A 17,941-nucleotide genomic window follows, 5' to 3' on the forward strand; every position below is an offset into this window, starting at 1 on the left:
CCACACAAGGAAAAACTTTTGGGAAATACCGTGAGCGTAAGCTGTCTGTTTTATATTTTCATATGTTTCACGGTTGGCATCTGTCGTGTATTTAGTTTGAGGTTTTGTGTTTGTAGTTTAGTGCCTATTTTATAATTAGTAGTTTATTTGTTGTTTATAAATTAAAAAAAGTGATTGCGGTGTGCGTGGGGTGGCGCTTGGCTGGCGGTGTGCGTGGGGTGGCGCTTGGCTGGCGGTGTGCGTGGGGTGGCGCTTGGCTGGCGGTGCCAGCCAAACGGCAGTCCACACTCCCATCAGCTGGTGTGATTCTTGTATCAGGCATGTGGGCGTATGTAAGTGATGGGCCCTTGAGTGGCGCGGTCTGTCGATGTGAGTGTTGTAATGTGCTGGGCCCGTGGCTGGCGGTGTGAATGGTCTTGTGCGTGTCATGTATGAAAGGTGTGTGAATGGACTGTAAAGCGGTTGGTGCCTTGTCGCGGCTTTACAGCTCACGAGCTGTGAGTCATTGGTTCACTTTTTTGCCTTTCAGTTATTAGCAGTGCATTTCATTTTTGTGAAATCTCTTGTTAATAAAATTTGATCCACTGAACCATCACTCACCCTCGTGCCAAATCCAACCAGTATGTGTTGTAAAAAATGACAAAACCTGCTCCGCTGTAATCAGGCGTCGCAGCACACCTGTGACACGCTAGGTGCCTCGGGTGGGACCCCGATGATGAAGCATGCCACCAACTTGGTTGGTGGGTGAGGGGTCTTCTACACATAACCTAAGTGTGTTTCTTTTCACTATTTTAGTGTTTGGCACATCACGGACGTATGTGCACACATCAAAATGATATATTGCAAAAATACCTCTCCCTTCTATCTCTTCAGGTTTTGGGCCTTATTCTGTTGCAGGCACCTGGCCCACCCACACAAGTGAGGTATCATTTTTATCGGGAGACTTGGGGGAATGGTGGGTGGAAGGAAATTTGTGGCTCCTCTCAGATTCCAGAACTTTCTGCCACAGAAATGAGAGGAAAAAGTGTTTTTTTGGCCAAATTTTGAGGTTTGCAAAGGATTCTGGGTAACAAAACCTGGTCCGAGCCCCGCAAGTCACCCCTCCTTGGATTCCCCTAGGTCTCTAGTTTTCAGAAATGCACAGGTTTGGTAGGTTTCCCTAGGTGCCGGCTGAGCTACAGGCCAAAATCCACAGGTAGGCACTGTTTTCTTCAAAAATTTTGGTTGTGTCCACGTTGCGCTTTGGGGCGTTTCCTGTCGCGGGCGCTAGGCCTACCCACGCAAGTGAGGTATCATTTTTATCGGGAGACGTGGGGGAACGCTGGGTGGAAGGAAATTTGTGGCTCCTCTCAGATTCCAGAACTTTCTGCCACAGAAATGTGAGGAACATGTGTTTTTTTAGCCAATTTTTGAGGTTTGCAAAGGATTCTGGGTAACAGAACCAGGTCCGAGCCCCGCCAGTCACCCCTCCTTGGATTCCCCTAGGTCTCTAGTTTTCAGAAATGTACAGGTTTGGTAGGTTTCCCTAGGTGGCGGCTGAGCTAGAGGCCAAAATCTACAGGTAGTCACTTTGCTAAAAACAGCTCTGTTTTCTGTGATATGTCCACGTTGTGTTTTGGGGCATATCCTGTCGCGGGCGCTAGGCCTACCCACGCAAGTGAGGTATCATTTTTATCGGGAGACGTGGGGGAACGCTGGGTGGAAGGAAATTTGTGGCTCCTCTCAGATTCCAGAACTTTCTGCCACAGAAATGTGAGGAACATGTGTTTTTTTAGCCAATTTTTTAGGTTTGCAAAGGATTCTGGGTAACAGAACCAGGTCCGAGCCCCGCCAGTCACCCCTCCTTGGATTCCCCTAGGTCTCTAGTTTTCAGAAATGTACAGGTTTGGTAGGTTTCCCTAGGTGGCGGCTGAGCTAGAGGCCAAAATCTACAGGTAGTCACTTTGCTAAAAACAGCTCTGTTTTCTGTGATATGTCCACGTTGTGTTTTGGGGCATATCTTGTCGCGGGCGCTAGGCCTACCCACGCAAGTGAGGTATCATTTTTATCGGGAGACGTGGGGGAACGCTGGGTGGAAGGAAATTTGTGGCTCCTCTCAGATTCCAGAACTTTCTGCAACAGAAATGTGAGGAACATGTGTTTTTTTAGCCAATTTTTTAGGTTTGCAAAGGATTCTGGGTAACAGAACCAGGTCCGAGCCCCGCCAGTCACCCCACCTTGGATTCCCCATGGTCTCTAGTTTTCAGAAATGTACAGGTTTGGTAGGTTTCCCTAGGTGGCGGCTGAGCTAGAGGCCAAAATCTACAGGTAGTCACTTTGCTAAAAACAGCTCTGTTTTCTGTGATATGTCCACGTTGTGTTTTGGGGCATATCCTGTCGCGGGCGCTAGGCCTACCCACGCAAGTGAGGTATCATTTTTATCGGGAGACGTGGGGGAACGCTGGGTGGAAGGAAATTTGTGGCTCCTCTCAGATTCCAGAACTTTCTGCAACAGAAATGTGAGGAACATGTGTTTTTTTAGCCAATTTTTTAGGTTTGCAAAGGATTCTGGGTAACAGAACCAGGTCCGAGCCCCGCCAGTCACCCCACCTTGGATTCCCCATGGTCTCTAGTTTTCAGAAATGTACAGGTTTGGTAGGTTTCCCTAGGTGGCGGCTGAGCTAGAGGCCAAAATCTACAGGTAGTCACTTTGCTAAAAACAGCTCTGTTTTCTGTGATATGTCCACGTTGTGTTTTGGGGCATATCCTGTCGCGGGCGCTAGGCCTACCCACGCAAGTGAGGTATCATTTTTATCGGGAGACGTGGGGGAACGCTGGGTGGAAGGAAATTTGTGGCTCCTCTCAGATTCCAGAACTTTCTGCCACAGAAATGTGAGGAACATGTGTTTTTTTAGCCAATTTTTTAGGTTTGCAAAGGATTCTGGGTAACAGAACCAGGTCCGAGCCCCGCCAGTCACCCCTCCTTGGATTCCCCTAGGTCTCTAGTTTTCAGAAATGTACAGGTTTGGTAGGTTTCCCTAGGTGGCGGCTGAGCTAGAGGCCAAAATCTACAGGTAGTCACTTTGCTAAAAACAGCTCTGTTTTCTGTGATATGTCCACGTTGTGTTTTGGGGCATATCTTGTCGCGGGCGCTAGGCCTACCCACGCAAGTGAGGTATCATTTTTATCGGGAGACGTGGGGGAACGCTGGGTGGAAGGAAATTTGTGGCTCCTCTCAGATTCCAGAACTTTCTGCAACAGAAATGTGAGGAACATGTGTTTTTTTAGCCAATTTTTTAGGTTTGCAAAGGATTCTGGGTAACAGAACCAGGTCCGAGCCCCGCCAGTCACCCCACCTTGGATTCCCCATGGTCTCTAGTTTTCAGAAATGTACAGGTTTGGTAGGTTTCCCTAGGTGGCGGCTGAGCTAGAGGCCAAAATCTACAGGTAGTCACTTTGCTAAAAACAGCTCTGTTTTCTGTGATATGTCCACGTTGTGTTTTGGGGCATATCCTGTCGCGGGCGCTAGGCCTACCCATGCAAGTGAGGTATCATTTTTATCGGGAGACGTGGGGGAACGCTGGGTGGAAGGAAATTTGTGGCTCCTCTCAGATTCCAGAACTTTCTGCCACAGAAATGTGAGGAACATGTGTTTTTTTTAGCCAATTTTTGAGGTTTGCAAAGGATTCTGGGTAACAGAACCAGGTCCGAGCCCCGCCAGTCACCCCTCCTTGGATTCCCCTAGGTCTCTAGTTTTCAGAAATGTACAGGTTTGGTAGGTTTCCCTAGGTGGCGGCTGAGCTAGAGGCCAAAATCTACAGGTAGTCACTTTGCTAAAAACAGCTCTGTTTTCTGTGATATGTCCACGTTGTGTTTTGGGGCATATCCTGTCGCGGGCGCTAGGCCTACCCATGCAAGTGAGGTATCATTTTTATCGGGAGACTTGGGGGAATGGTGGGTGGAAGGAAATTTGTGGCTCCTCTCAGATTCCAGAACTTTCTGCCACAGAAATGAGAGGAAAAAGTGTTTTTTTGGCCAAATTTTGAGGTTTGCAAAGGATTCTGGGTAACAGAACCAGGTCCGAGCCCCGCCAGTCACCCCTCCTTGGATTCCCCTAGGTCTCTAGTTTTCAGAAATGTACAGGTTTGGTAGGTTTCCCTAGGTGCCGGCTGAGCTACAGGCCAAAATCCACAGGTAGGCACTGTTTTCTTCAAAAATTTTGGTTGTGTCCACGTTGCGCTTTGGGGCGTTTCCTGTCGCGGGCGCTAGGCCTACCCACGCAAGTGAGGTATCATTTTTATCGGGAGACGTGGGGGAACGCTGGGTGGAAGGAAATTTGTGGCTCCTCTCAGATTCCAGAACTTTCTGCCACAGAAATGTGAGGAACATGTGTTTTTTTAGCCAATTTTTGAGGTTTGCAAAGGATTCTGGGTAACAGAACCAGGTCCGAGCCCCGCCAGTCACCCCTCCTTGGATTCCCCTAGGTCTCTAGTTTTCAGAAATGTACAGGTTTGGTAGGTTTCCCTAGGTGGCGGCTGAGCTAGAGGCCAAAATCTACAGGTAGTCACTTTGCTAAAAACAGCTCTGTTTTCTGTGATATGTCCACGTTGTGTTTTGGGGCATATCCTGTCGCGGGCGCTAGGCCTACCCACGCAAGTGAGGTATCATTTTTATCGGGAGACGTGGGGGAACGCTGGGTGGAAGGAAATTTGTGGCTCCTCTCAGATTCCAGAACTTTCTGCCACAGAAATGTGAGGAACATGTGTTTTTTTAGCCAATTTTTTAGGTTTGCAAAGGATTCTGGGTAACAGAACCAGGTCCGAGCCCCGCCAGTCACCCCTCCTTGGATTCCCCTAGGTCTCTAGTTTTCAGAAATGTACAGGTTTGGTAGGTTTCCCTAGGTGGCGGCTGAGCTAGAGGCCAAAATCTACAGGTAGTCACTTTGCTAAAAACAGCTCTGTTTTCTGTGATATGTCCACGTTGTGTTTTGGGGCATATCTTGTCGCGGGCGCTAGGCCTACCCACGCAAGTGAGGTATTTTTATCGGGAGACGTGGGGGAACGCTGGGTGGAAGGAAATTTGTGGCTCCTCTCAGATTCCAGAACTTTCTGCAACAGAAATGTGAGGAACATGTGTTTTTTTAGCCAATTTTTTAGGTTTGCAAAGGATTCTGGGTAACAGAACCAGGTCCGAGCCCCGCCAGTCACCCCACCTTGGATTCCCCATGGTCTCTAGTTTTCAGAAATGTACAGGTTTGGTAGGTTTCCCTAGGTGGCGGCTGAGCTAGAGGCCAAAATCTACAGGTAGTCACTTTGCTAAAAACAGCTCTGTTTTCTGTGATATGTCCACGTTGTGTTTTGGGGCATATCCTGTCGCGGGCGCTAGGCCTACCCACGCAAGTGAGGTATCATTTTTATCGGGAGACGTGGGGGAACGCTGGGTGGAAGGAAATTTGTGGCTCCTCTCAGATTCCAGAACTTTCTGCAACAGAAATGTGAGGAACATGTGTTTTTTTAGCCAATTTTTTAGGTTTGCAAAGGATTCTGGGTAACAGAACCAGGTCCGAGCCCCGCCAGTCACCCCACCTTGGATTCCCCATGGTCTCTAGTTTTCAGAAATGTACAGGTTTGGTAGGTTTCCCTAGGTGGCGGCTGAGCTAGAGGCCAAAATCTACAGGTAGTCACTTTGCTAAAAACAGCTCTGTTTTCTGTGATATGTCCACGTTGTGTTTTGGGGCATATCCTGTCGCGGGCGCTAGGCCTACCCACGCAAGTGAGGTATCATTTTTATCGGGAGACGTGGGGGAACGCTGGGTGGAAGGAAATTTGTGGCTCCTCTCAGATTCCAGAACTTTCTGCCACAGAAATGTGAGGAACATGTGTTTTTTTAGCCAATTTTTGAGGTTTGCAAAGGATTCTGGGTAACAGAACCAGGTCCGAGCCCCGCCAGTCACCCCTCCTTGGATTCCCCTAGGTCTCTAGTTTTCAGAAATGTACAGGTTTGGTAGGTTTCCCTAGGTGGCGGCTGAGCTAGAGGCCAAAATCTACAGGTAGTCACTTTGCTAAAAACAGCTCTGTTTTCTGTGATATGTCCACGTTGTGTTTTGGGGCATATCTTGTCGCGGGCGCTAGGCCTACCCACGCAAGTGAGGTATCATTTTTATCGGGAGACGTGGGGGAACGCTGGGTGGAAGGAAATTTGTGGCTCCTCTCAGATTCCAGAACTTTCTGCCACAGAAATGTGAGGAACATGTGTTTTTTTAGCCAATTTTTTAGGTTTGCAAAGGATTCTGGGTAACAGAACCAGGTCCGAGCCCCGCCAGTCACCCCTCCTTGGATTCCCCTAGGTCTCTAGTTTTCAGAAATGTACAGGTTTGGTAGGTTTCCCTAGGTGGCGGCTGAGCTAGAGGCCAAAATCTACAGGTAGTCACTTTGCTAAAAACAGCTCTGTTTTCTGTGATATGTCCACGTTGTGTTTTGGGGCATATCTTGTCGCGGGCGCTAGGCCTACCCACGCAAGTGAGGTATCATTTTTATCGGGAGACGTGGGGGAACGCTGGGTGGAAGGAAATTTGTGGCTCCTCTCAGATTCCAGAACTTTCTGCAACAGAAATGTGAGGAACATGTGTTTTTTTAGCCAATTTTTTAGGTTTGCAAAGGATTCTGGGTAACAGAACCAGGTCCGAGCCCCGCCAGTCACCCCACCTTGGATTCCCCTAGGTCTCTAGTTTTCAGAAATGTACAGGTTTGGTAGGTTTCCCTAGGTGGCGGCTGAGCTAGAGGCCAAAATCTACAGGTAGTCACTTTGCTAAAAACAGCTCTGTTTTCTGTGATATGTCCACGTTGTGTTTTGGGGCATATCCTGTCGCGGGCGCTAGGCCTACCCACGCAAGTGAGGTATCATTTTTATCGGGAGACGTGGGGGAACGCTGGGTGGAAGGAAATTTGTGGCTCCTCTCAGATTCCAGAACTTTCTGCCACAGAAATGTGAGGAACATGTGTTTTTTTAGCCAATTTTTTAGGTTTGCAAAGGATTCTGGGTAACAGAACCAGGTCCGAGCCCCGCCAGTCACCCCTCCTTGGATTCCCCTAGGTCTCTAGTTTTCAGAAATGTACAGGTTTGGTAGGTTTCCCTAGGTGGCGGCTGAGCTAGAGGCCAAAATCTACAGGTAGTCACTTTGCTAAAAACAGCTCTGTTTTCTGTGATATGTCCACGTTGTGTTTTGGGGCATATCCTGTCGCGGGCGCTAGGCCTACCCACACAAGTGAGGTATCGTTTTTATCGGGAGACGTGGGGGAACGCTGGGTGGAAGGAAATTTGTGGCTCCTCTCAGATTCCAGTACTTTCTGCCACAGAAATGTGTGGAACATGTGTTTTTTTAGCTAAATTTTGAGGTTTGCAAAGGATTCTGGGTAACAGAACCTGGTCCGAGCCACACAAGTCACCCCTCCTTGGATTCCCCTAGGTCTCTAGTTTTCAGAAATGCACAGGTTTGGTAGGTTTCCCTAGGTGGCGGCTGAGCTAGAGGCCAAAATCTACAGGTAGTCACTTTGCTAAAAACAGCTCTGTTTTCTGTGATGTGTCCACGTTGTGTTTTGGGGCATATCCTGTCGCGGGCGCTAGGCCTACCCACACAAGTGAGGTACCATTTTTATCGGGAGACTTGGGGGAACATAGATTAGCAAAACAAGTACTATTGCCCCTTGTCTTTCTCTACATTTTTTCCTTCCAAATATAGGAGTGTGTGTAAAAAAGACATCTATTTGAGAAATTCCCTGTAATTCACGTGCTACTATGGTCACCCCGGAATTCAGAGATGTGCAAATAACCACTGCTCCTCAACACCTTATCTTGTGCCCTTTTTGGAAATGCAAAGGTTTTCTTGATAGCAATTTTTTACTCCTTATATTTCAGCAAATGAATTGCTGTATACCCGGTATAGAATGAAAACGCACTGCAGGGTGCAGCTCATTTATTGGCTCTGGGTTCCTCGGGTTCTTGATGAACCTACAAACCCTATATATCCCCGCAACCAGAGGAGTCCAGCAGACGTAACGGTATATTGCTTTCGATAATCTGACATTGCAGGGAAAAGTTACAGAGTAAAACGTAGAGAAAAATTTATGTTTTTTTCACCTCAATTTCAATATTTTTCTTTTTCAGCTGTTATTTTCTGTAGGAAACCCTTGTAGGATCTACACAAATGACCCCTTGCTGAATTCAGAATTTTGTCTACTTTTCAGAAATGTTTAGGTTTCTGGGATCCAGCATTGGTTTCATGACCATTCCTGTCACTGACTGGAAGGAGGCTGAAAGCACAAAAAATTGCACAAATGGGGTATGCCCCAGTAAAATGCCACAATTGTGTTGAAAAATTGGGTTTTCTGATTCAAGTCTGCCTGTTCCTGAAAGCTGGGAAGCTGCTGAGTTTAGCACCACAAACCCTTTGTTGATGCCATTTTCAGGGGAAAAACCACAAGCCTCCTTCTGCAGCCACTTTTTCCAATTTTTTTGAAAAAAACGAAAATTTCACTGTATTTTGGCCAATTTCTTGGCCTCCTTCAGGGGAACCCACAAAGTCTGGGTACCTTTAGAATCCCTAGGATGTTGGAAAAAAAGGACGCAAATTTGGCTTGGTTAGCTTATGTGGACAAAAAGTTATGAGGGCCTAAGCGCGAACTGCCCCGAATAGGCAAAAAAAGGCCTGGCACAGGAGGGGGAAAAGGCCTGGCAGCGAAGGGGTTAAAATGCCAAGGCTCAAAAACATACCAGATGTAAGATCCCAAACATTCTCTGATCCAGAGGAGAAGAACTCCAACAAAGCTAACATTTTACTCTTTTCCATCCAACTATTTTCCTAAGAGAAGCAGTTGCATTTGGGCTTCCTCTTGCTACCAAAGCTCTAAACGACTGGGAAAATCTGGGGTTAGAAGATTTTCTAGCAGGGAATAGTGTCATATCATGGCCGCAACTCAAAATTAGCAATCAAGCTATTCCAGAACGTGTAAGCTTTTCTTATTTTCAGATACTTCACTTCATCCAATCAATGGGGTCTATAGGACAGTATTCAGCCGAATCACTATCTTTCAGAGTTACACAAGCCATGTGGATTCAGAAACGGACAGGGGTCGGTAACTGGTACAGTATTCTTCTAGAAGATAAAGTTCTCCCTCCTGCGCTATGCAGGATAGCAGCTGCTACAGCTTACGTGATTGATCCCCAGACAAGTAAACGCTATATTAATTATTCCTCCAAAGCTTTAAGAGGCGCAAATTTTAAAAGAATGTCATTTTTCATAAGGTGGATACTCTACTATACTCCTGTGCAACTTAATAAGATGGCTCCATCAATTTCAAGCAACTGATTCCAATGCCATTATGAGGTTGGGGATTGGCTTCATGTCTGTTATCTTTGCCCTGCTGTCACTCATTTTTGGGTCCAAATTTTCCAATCGATAAGTACAAAACTTCAGGCAGAATTAACACCAGAACCGATGGGGGCACTTTTTGAAATGTCTAACCATGCTGGGCTGTCCAAATACTCAAAGCAATACTTCTTCATTGCAACATTGATTGTGAAATCCCTGATCTTACAACAATGGAAGACCCCCCCCCCCCAACCTCCATCATATGATCTTTGGGGAAAGAAAATGAGAACAGTCCAAGGTAAAGAACTTCTGAATGCACAAAGAATAAGGGCCACACGGAAGTATCATTCTGTATGGGAAAAGATCTCTTCATCCTCAGTTTGATCCAGAATTGAATCCAAATCCAATGTACAATGAATTAACCTGACTTCACAAAATACTAAATTATTATTACTGTGTAAAAGAAGCATAACAAAAATCTGCACAAAGTATTGCAATGTATTGATCTTTATGAATATTTTGTGATCTTGATTTGTAATTTCAATGCCTTAATGTCGTACCTGCTTGCATATGCTTATTAAAAATAATAATAAAAAAACAATAATCCATGAAACTATTGTCAGCTGCGGAAAGGCACAGAGGTAGAAGACAATCATCTATCAAGTCGGTTAGCCCTTCCAACTGAAGCTTGGATCGCCAAGTCGAGAAAAAGTGGACTGTATGCTGGCCGAAACAAATCAAGATCCACACATAAGGTTCAATACACACGTTCTGAACATTTTCAATAACCTGCCTGTTCCGATTTGCTGTAGCTTACTGGCAATGTTGTGGATTCCTAATTCCCCCTATATGATGACTTCAATGCTTGCTCGGTATAAGCCATACATACTTGCCTGCTAGGAAGACCCTCTCTTCCCTCCCCTTTTACATGGGTGCTGCATTCATTACACTTTCACACTTGATCCAAAATCGCTCTTTTCATGACTCTGAGAATGCACATTATGTAGGGATTATCCTACGTCTGTCTGTTGGGAGACTTAGTATGCCACACTTGTCATATGGGTGGAGTGCACTGGAGAAGACATTCTGCGATGTTCTGCTCTATCATATGCAGTCTGCACTCTTCCTTCTGTCACAGATAAACTACTTGATTTACAAACATGTCCTGATAGATTTGGTCTCTACAGAATAGAATATGCCCTTTTTCATTTGAGAAACAAATCCATACATTTGGTATCCTTCTATGTGATTGAATTCTCCATTCCGATACGCAGAAGAAAGTCTTACACTATCTCTCCACTAAGAAAGTTGACTGGGGGCGTGGCCAAGATGGTGGCGCGCTAGGACGTGCCTGTCCGAGCTCCGCCGCCCTGGCCCGGAACACCGACGACTGGCCTGGCAGGGGGACGTCCTGAGTACCCCCACCCCCCCCAAAGCGCCGGGCGCTGCTGTGGGCTGGTGGCCGCCCGACGGGGGCTGAACGGCGCGAGACGCTGCTCCTGGGGAGCGAGGAGCGGCCGGCCCCGAGACGTGTTCGGGGCCACAGAGCGGCTTGGGCGGCGGCCTGGGCCGCGAGGCGGGCCTCTCTCCAGGGGCTGCCTGGGCCCTATACCGGGGGGGGCCAGAGCCCCAGAAGGTTCGCGCTGGGCCCCGCGAGCGGCGGGACCACAGAGGAGGCCTAGACCCCAGGATTAGTAGGTGCCCTGGGCACGGAAGGCGCCCCGTTTGTGGGACCTGGTCGGGGGCTGGAGTGGAGCCCCCCCACCCCAAAGGGTCTCCCCAGGACTGCGGAGGGGCCTGGAGGCACGGGCAAAGATAGGAGAGGCCATCGTTTTGCCCCAAGGTCACCATACTCACCAGCAAGGAGTACAAGTAAGTGAGGGTCCCTGCGTGAGGCTGCTGAGGCTACATAAGGCGAAGATTCGTAGGAGAAGGCTACAAAGTGCGAAGGCCAGGCGCAATCTTTGACACGACGACACCTGGTGATTTAGTCCCGGACGGAACTTTTAGAGAAACTCGGGGGGTGACCCGGCGAACCGAGTCCGTGCCCGCGAGCCATGGCGGCGTCCAAATCCAAGCGGGAATGCTCAGTGAGAGAAATGTTGACAGGGGCCCACCTGGCAACGGTTGGTATGGCTGAGGATCCATTGGCGACGAGACCCCTGGAGGGTCAGACGGAGATGGAGTCGGATGAGGGCTCCCCAGTCACGAAGGGCTTTTTGACTTCCCTGTTTGATTCGCTTCGGAGAGACATCCAGGTGCTTCGTAAGGACATATCCCAGGAGGTGAAGGAGCTGCGAGGTGAGGTTACCTCCCTGGGAAATCGAGTGGCGCAGCTGGAAGATGGCGAGATTCCTCGAGGTGAAGAAGTGGCGGGCCTGCAGCAAGAGGTCGTCCGCCTCCGAGAGCAGCAGGACCTCCTCCAGATAGTGGTTGAGGATTTGGAAAATCGTTTGAGGAGACAAAATATCCGCATCAGAGGGGCCCCGTTAGGGGCGGAAAAGGAGGACATTGGAGATTATGTGGTGAGCCTGTTTCGCTCTCTGCTGGGCCCGGATGACACTCAGGCGATAGTCCTGGACAGAGTTCATCGTGTGGGCCGCGCTAGTGGCACTGGAGACCGCCCCCGGGATATCCTAGCCTGTATCCACAATTTTGTGCTTAAAGAAAAGATCCTACAGCGGGCTCGCAATCTTCAGCAGGTACTTTTTAGAGGACATGAGCTCCAATTATTCCACGACCTCTCTGTGCGGACCTTGCAGAGGCGGAGAGAATTTAGACCTATCACGGAGCACTTGCGGGCGCACAATGTGTCTTACTTCTGGCACCACCCGTTCCGCCTGGTCTTCCGTTGGGAGGAACAGCTCCGGCAGGTGAGATCCGTTACGGATCTTGGGCTTGGAAGAGAACTGCAAGGACGCGAGCGAGAAGGCGACCTCGCCTGTTAGGGGCCTCCCACGTTGGCGGCGGAAGGAGAAAAGAAGGAAACTGCAGCGCCCTATGGCCTCGGAGCTGAGGTTGGAGCGGGAATCCGTTCTGAACAGCGTGGCCGCTGGAACTTCAGCCTAGAGGAGGGGGGGTAGGAGAGACCCGAACTGCGGATGGCCTGGATGCTAACTGCTTGTCGGCCGCTGAAGAGGGTCGGGGCGGCGGGGGCGTTGGACCTGGTTTACCAAACATGGATGGTTCTACGGCCCTGTGGACATTTTTCCTCGTGAAGATGGATGTGCGAGGACTGTGAGCACCTGTTGTGCGCATTGTTTGAATGTTGTTGTGTTTCCCTGCGACACTGGCTTCTGTGTGGAGATATTCTCAGGCCTCTGTGTTTGAGTTGGTTTATCATTTGGCCCGGGGGGTGCTCTTCCTGTGAGGTCCCTTCCTTCTTGAATACTGCTCTCATTTTAGGGTATGATTATTAAATGTACAAGCTTGAATGTCCGTGGGCTTAATAATCCTACGAAGAGGCTAGCCATCCTGTCCGCCTTAGAGATGTCGGGGAGTCATATATGCCTGCTGCAGAAGACATCTCGTCCCAAAAGATATTTATTGCATGCGCTCTAAGTGGTTCACTAGGGAGTTCTGGTCATCATCGAAATATGCAGGGGTTGCGATACTGTTGGCGTGCTCATTCCCTGGGGAAGTGGTGACAAAACTGCATGAGGTGCAAGGTAGGCTTCTAACCATGAGATTGAGACTGTGGGGGTTTTCCTTCACTATTGCTTCTCTATATGCGCCTAATTCCCAGCAGGAAGCCTTCCTAAAACAGGCTTTGACCCCGCTGCTACAATCTCCGGACGGTGCCATCCTGGTGGGGGGCGATTTTAACCTGGTGATGGATAGTGATTTGGATCGCTCAGGTCACCGGTATGGGCAGACAGGGTCAATGACAGTGGCGGGTCGTCAATGGCTGAGTGAGTGTGGCCTGGAGGATGTGTGGAGGAGGGCGCACCCCACGTTAAGGGACTATTCCTTTTACTCGTCAGCGACCAAGACATATGCTAGGCATGACCTTTTTTGGCCTCGCAGGACTTTCTTCCCTGGGTTAGGGAGTCAGTGATTGAGCCTCGAGCCCTGTCGGATCACGCTCCGGTTACTGTTGAGGTTGTCATGAGTATGGAGCGCGTGGGCGTATCGGGGTGGCGATTCAGGGACTCAATGCTTCAGAACGGTGCAACAGTAGAGGCGATTCGTAGTGCAATAATAGACTACCTTAGCCTTAATGATGATGGGACCACTTGCTTGGCGACGCTGTGGGAGGCACTGAAGGCTGTATTGAGGGGTGAGGTGATGTCGCTGTCCGCTAGGGATAATAAAGCAAGGAGACAGCTTAGAGAGGATTTAGAACAGAAAGTGAGAGTATTGGAGCATTCACATAAGCATACCGGTGCCCCGAGAGTCTGGCGAGAGCTTGAGAAAGTGAGGAAGCAGTTGAGGAGGTTGGACTGGGACAGGGCAGAGTATGCAGTAGTGCGCCTTAAGCATAAGTACTATATAGGACGCAATAGATGTGGCAGGCTACTGGCACATCGGTTGCGAGCGCGGCGTCAATGATAAAAATGGTTCGCTCTCCTTCGGGAACGGACGCGCGCACGAGCCACCAAATTGCGGAGGCGTTTGCGGAATTCTATCAGGGACTATATGGGGCTGAGGATCCCGGTGATGCATCTCCGGAGGCTTTCCTAGAGGGTATAGTAACTAATTCTTTGACCGAGAGAGAGGCGACTTCATTAGATCAACCTATAAGGGTGGAAGAGGTCATATCAGCAATTTCACGTTTGCAGGTCGGGAAGTCACCTGGCCCTGATGGTTTTTCTGCACTTTTTTTACAAGACCTTCTGTGTGGAACTTGTACCGATATTAGTGCGACCCTTTAATTCCTTTCGACAGACGGGGGCTCTCACGGCCAGCATGCTGGATGCCACTATTGTGGTTATTCCGAAGCCGGGGAAGGATCCAGAGGAGTGCGCCTCCTACAGGCCGATTTCCCTCTTGAATATCGATGCCAAATTGTTCACTGGCATACTGGCACACCGTCTCAATTATTACATGCCGGGCCTTGTGGATCCCGACCAAGCACGATTTATACCGATAGGCAGTGTAGTGATAACACCAAGCGACTGCTTCATCTATTGGATAAAACTGATCGCTGACGCAGGGAGGCGCTCTTTCTCTCTATTGATGCCGAAAAGGCGTTCGATAGGGTTCATTGGCCATACCTCTTCAGGGTCCTTGAGCGATTTGGACTGGGCCCGGGCTTCATGGCATGGATCTGTTGTATCTATCAGGTGCCTCGGGCGGCGGTCCGGGTCAACGGGACGCTCTCGTTGCCGTTCTCAATTCAAAGAGGGACCTGGCAGGGGTGCCCGCTGTCGCCTCTCTTGTTTGCGCTGTATATGGAGCCCATGGCACAGCGGCTTCGCGATAACCCTCAGATCATGGGAGTGAAGTTTGGGGGAGAGGAGCACGTCATTTCATTGTACGCAGATGATGTGATTCTTACCCTGGCGGAACCCGCGACCTCGCTGCCTGCACTAATGGAGATATTAGATAAATTTGGCGGGTTTCGGGATTCCGGATGAATATGTTAAAGTCGCACGCCATGAGCAGGTTTATTAGTGCCGAGCATGAAAGAGATCTGAAGGCCCGATTCCACTTTATATGGTCTTCCCAAAAATCCCGTACTTGGGGATTGATTTAGGGTCCACTGTTGCTCATACGGCGACGTTGAATTACACGAAACTGACTCGGGAGGTGCAGCGCGACCTAGAGATCTGGGGGAGACTTAAACTATCCTGGCTGGTTAGGGTGGCGGTGGTGAAGATGACCATCCTACCACGCGTTCTGTATGTGTTGCAGGCACTTCCGGTGGCGCCAGACACGGACGATAGCAACCCTCCAAACAGCGGTTCTAAAATTTATCTGGGAGGGAAAGGCGACGCGGTTACCACGTCGGGTGTTGTATCGCCCTAAGCAGGAGGGAGGATTCGCGGTCCCCTGCCTTCTACGATACTTTCAGGCAGCACAATTGCGTTTTCTATTAGAATGGAGTCATCCGTCTTCCGAGAAACATTGGTGTTTCATGGACCAAGCAGTGGCGGGTTCCCATATATGGAAGGAGCCCTGGCTCCGGCGCCGTCACAGAGCATGGGGGTTGTATGTGTCCCCGGTCACGGAAGTGTTGGTGAGGGTGTGGGATGTGGTAGATAGCAGATTGGGCTTGACGACATTCCCATCCCCAATGACTCCCTTAGGTGCGAACCCTGATTTTGGCCCGGGCTGGCAACGGGAGGCATTACGCCGTTGGTATGAAGAGGGCTGCAAAAGGGTAGGATACCTTTTCGACGGGCAGGGGGTGATCTCCTTTGACCAGATGAGGGAGGCATAAGGCTTAACGGAGGCAGACAGGATGATGTATTACCAAATAAGACACTGAGCCATGTTGCCAGGCAATAGAGCATTAATAGATAGGCCGTTAACACCGTTTGAAAAATGGATCTTAGTGAAAAAGGACGATAAGCGGGTGATTTCTGAGCTTTACGGTCTCCTGAGAGGGGAAGCCCGTTCGCTTAAGACTAAGGGTCAGCTGAGGTGGGAGAGGGAACTGGAGAGGGAGCTCTCTGATGAGGAATGGGAGGGCATCTTTTACAGGACTCACCACACGGCTTACAATGCGGCAGGCACAGAGACAGCCTATAATGTGGCCTCCTATTGGTACTACACCCCAGGAAGGATTCATGCTTGGGATCCCACTAAGTCTAGCCTTTGTTGGAGGAGGTGCGGGGGCGGAGGGTCACTTGTGCATTTACTATGGCTTTGCCCTAAGCTTCATCGGTACTGGGAGAATATTATAGACACTATTGACGCGGCGTTTGATACTCAGATTCCCAGATTTCCTGCGTATACTTTGCTGGGCCTGCCTAACCCGCTTACTTTCCCCCTGAGATCACTGAAGGGACAGCAGATGGCTTTGGCCTTGAATGCGGCACTGCAGCTCCTGTTGGCCGTGTGGGGGACTGACAAGATCCCGACAGTAACATCATGGCTCCACAAGCTGTGGTTCATTCTCGCTACGGAAAAGCTCACTTTGGCTTTGCAGCAGCGCAGTGGCGACTTTAAGGAACTCTGGCATCCATTCTTACAAATAATATCCCCGGAGTTCACAGAATTGACATGTCCGGCCTACTTGAGGATGCTGGAGTTGAACTGAGCGAAAGGGAGTGAGTGAGCAGTAGAGATGTATACGGAGGGCCAAGATCACATTGGAACAAGGCTTGGGATCGAGTGAGGGCTGTATGACGTGTCAGTAGCAGGGAAACAAAGTTAAAGTTTTGTTCATGTTTATAGTCACTATACATGGAGCATGCCTCATATCATGGCAACTGTACTATTTTGATGCACTGCATATGTGATGTTTATAATTGAAAATAACAATAAACAGATTTGATACATAAGAAAGTTGACTTCGCACTACTCCAGGAGACACATCTATTCACCCTGTAATCTGCAGAACTTGAGAGATTGGGTGAGTTCTGTTATTAGCAGCAGTAGCAGTACTGCAGCTCCACAATGAACAAGCCACTGAGGGCTCATGCTCCAAAAAAGAGCAGAGTAGCTATCTTTAGTCACCACTCACTCCCCCATCAGGTAAAGAGAACCTGAAAAGATCTGGTAGGTGGCTACATATCTGCAAAACTTCATATCTAAGATACTCCAACCATACTGGGTTCCACCTAAGCACGCAACAGAAGAGCAATCTTTTCCTGCCTAGCTAGACTTGTGCTCTAGTTCAGTAAATCCAAGGTCATTCTGGGGTGGCCGAAATTTACTTAGAGACACAAAACTGGGCAATCGGATAGGAGCAACGGAGACAACCGAGCAGCCCTGTGTGGTGAAATGATTGACGAGAACTTTGCTGATGACTGGCGCATGATTAATTCGATGTACTGCGATTACACATTTTCCTCTGCAACACATTTCAGAACTGATTACTTCTTGATGCTGTACAATGTCCTATGCTGTAGGGTACTGGAGGGTGGAGTGGTAGATCATGCTCCTGTTAGCCTCCTTTCCAATCTCCAGTTACCATGTCTGCCTCCTAGATTTTTGCATTTGTGGGCTCACCCCTCCAAAACTCCTGAAGGCAAGAAGACGGCTGCCAAACAATTCCATATGAACTTCATAATCATACATATTCTATCTGGGAAGCACAAATTCAATGGGCTGAAGAACTGGCCACTTTGAGGCGGGACAGCAGACCATATGAGAAACTCTGGTCTCTCTAAAGTTGCCCTGGCCCAAACACTGCAGTATAATTCAATGCTACTCCTTGACAACTCTGACAACTCAAGGCAGCCAAGTTGGCCTTAAACACATTTAACACTCAAGCAGCACAGCAAACAGCCATTACAATGCAGCTGTTTCCCCGACTAGCCTTTACCACGCATGTGTTGCAACGCATGTGTCCTTACCACAAATAGCCTTTACCATGCATACCATTACAACAAATTATCTTGTAATGGTATGCATGGTAAGGGCTATCTGTGGTAATGCTGGTGAAGGCTATTGGCATGGTTAGAGCAAACCGAAAGATCGTTG

At 48.9% G+C, this 17,941-nt stretch overlaps 1 protein-coding gene across 3 annotated transcripts in view; it reads right to left on the reverse strand.

Annotated features, from left to right (window-relative positions):
• The window catches only part of PPP1R12B (protein phosphatase 1 regulatory subunit 12B), a 786,992-nt gene that overhangs the window by 409,722 nt on the left and 359,329 nt on the right, over positions 1 to 17,941 (reverse strand). The gene's annotated exons all lie outside the window — the stretch shown is intronic.

Source organism: Pleurodeles waltl, chromosome 6, assembly GCF_031143425.1.
Source record: "Pleurodeles waltl isolate 20211129_DDA chromosome 6, aPleWal1.hap1.20221129, whole genome shotgun sequence".
Taxonomy (NCBI): domain Eukaryota; kingdom Metazoa; phylum Chordata; class Amphibia; order Caudata; family Salamandridae; genus Pleurodeles; species Pleurodeles waltl.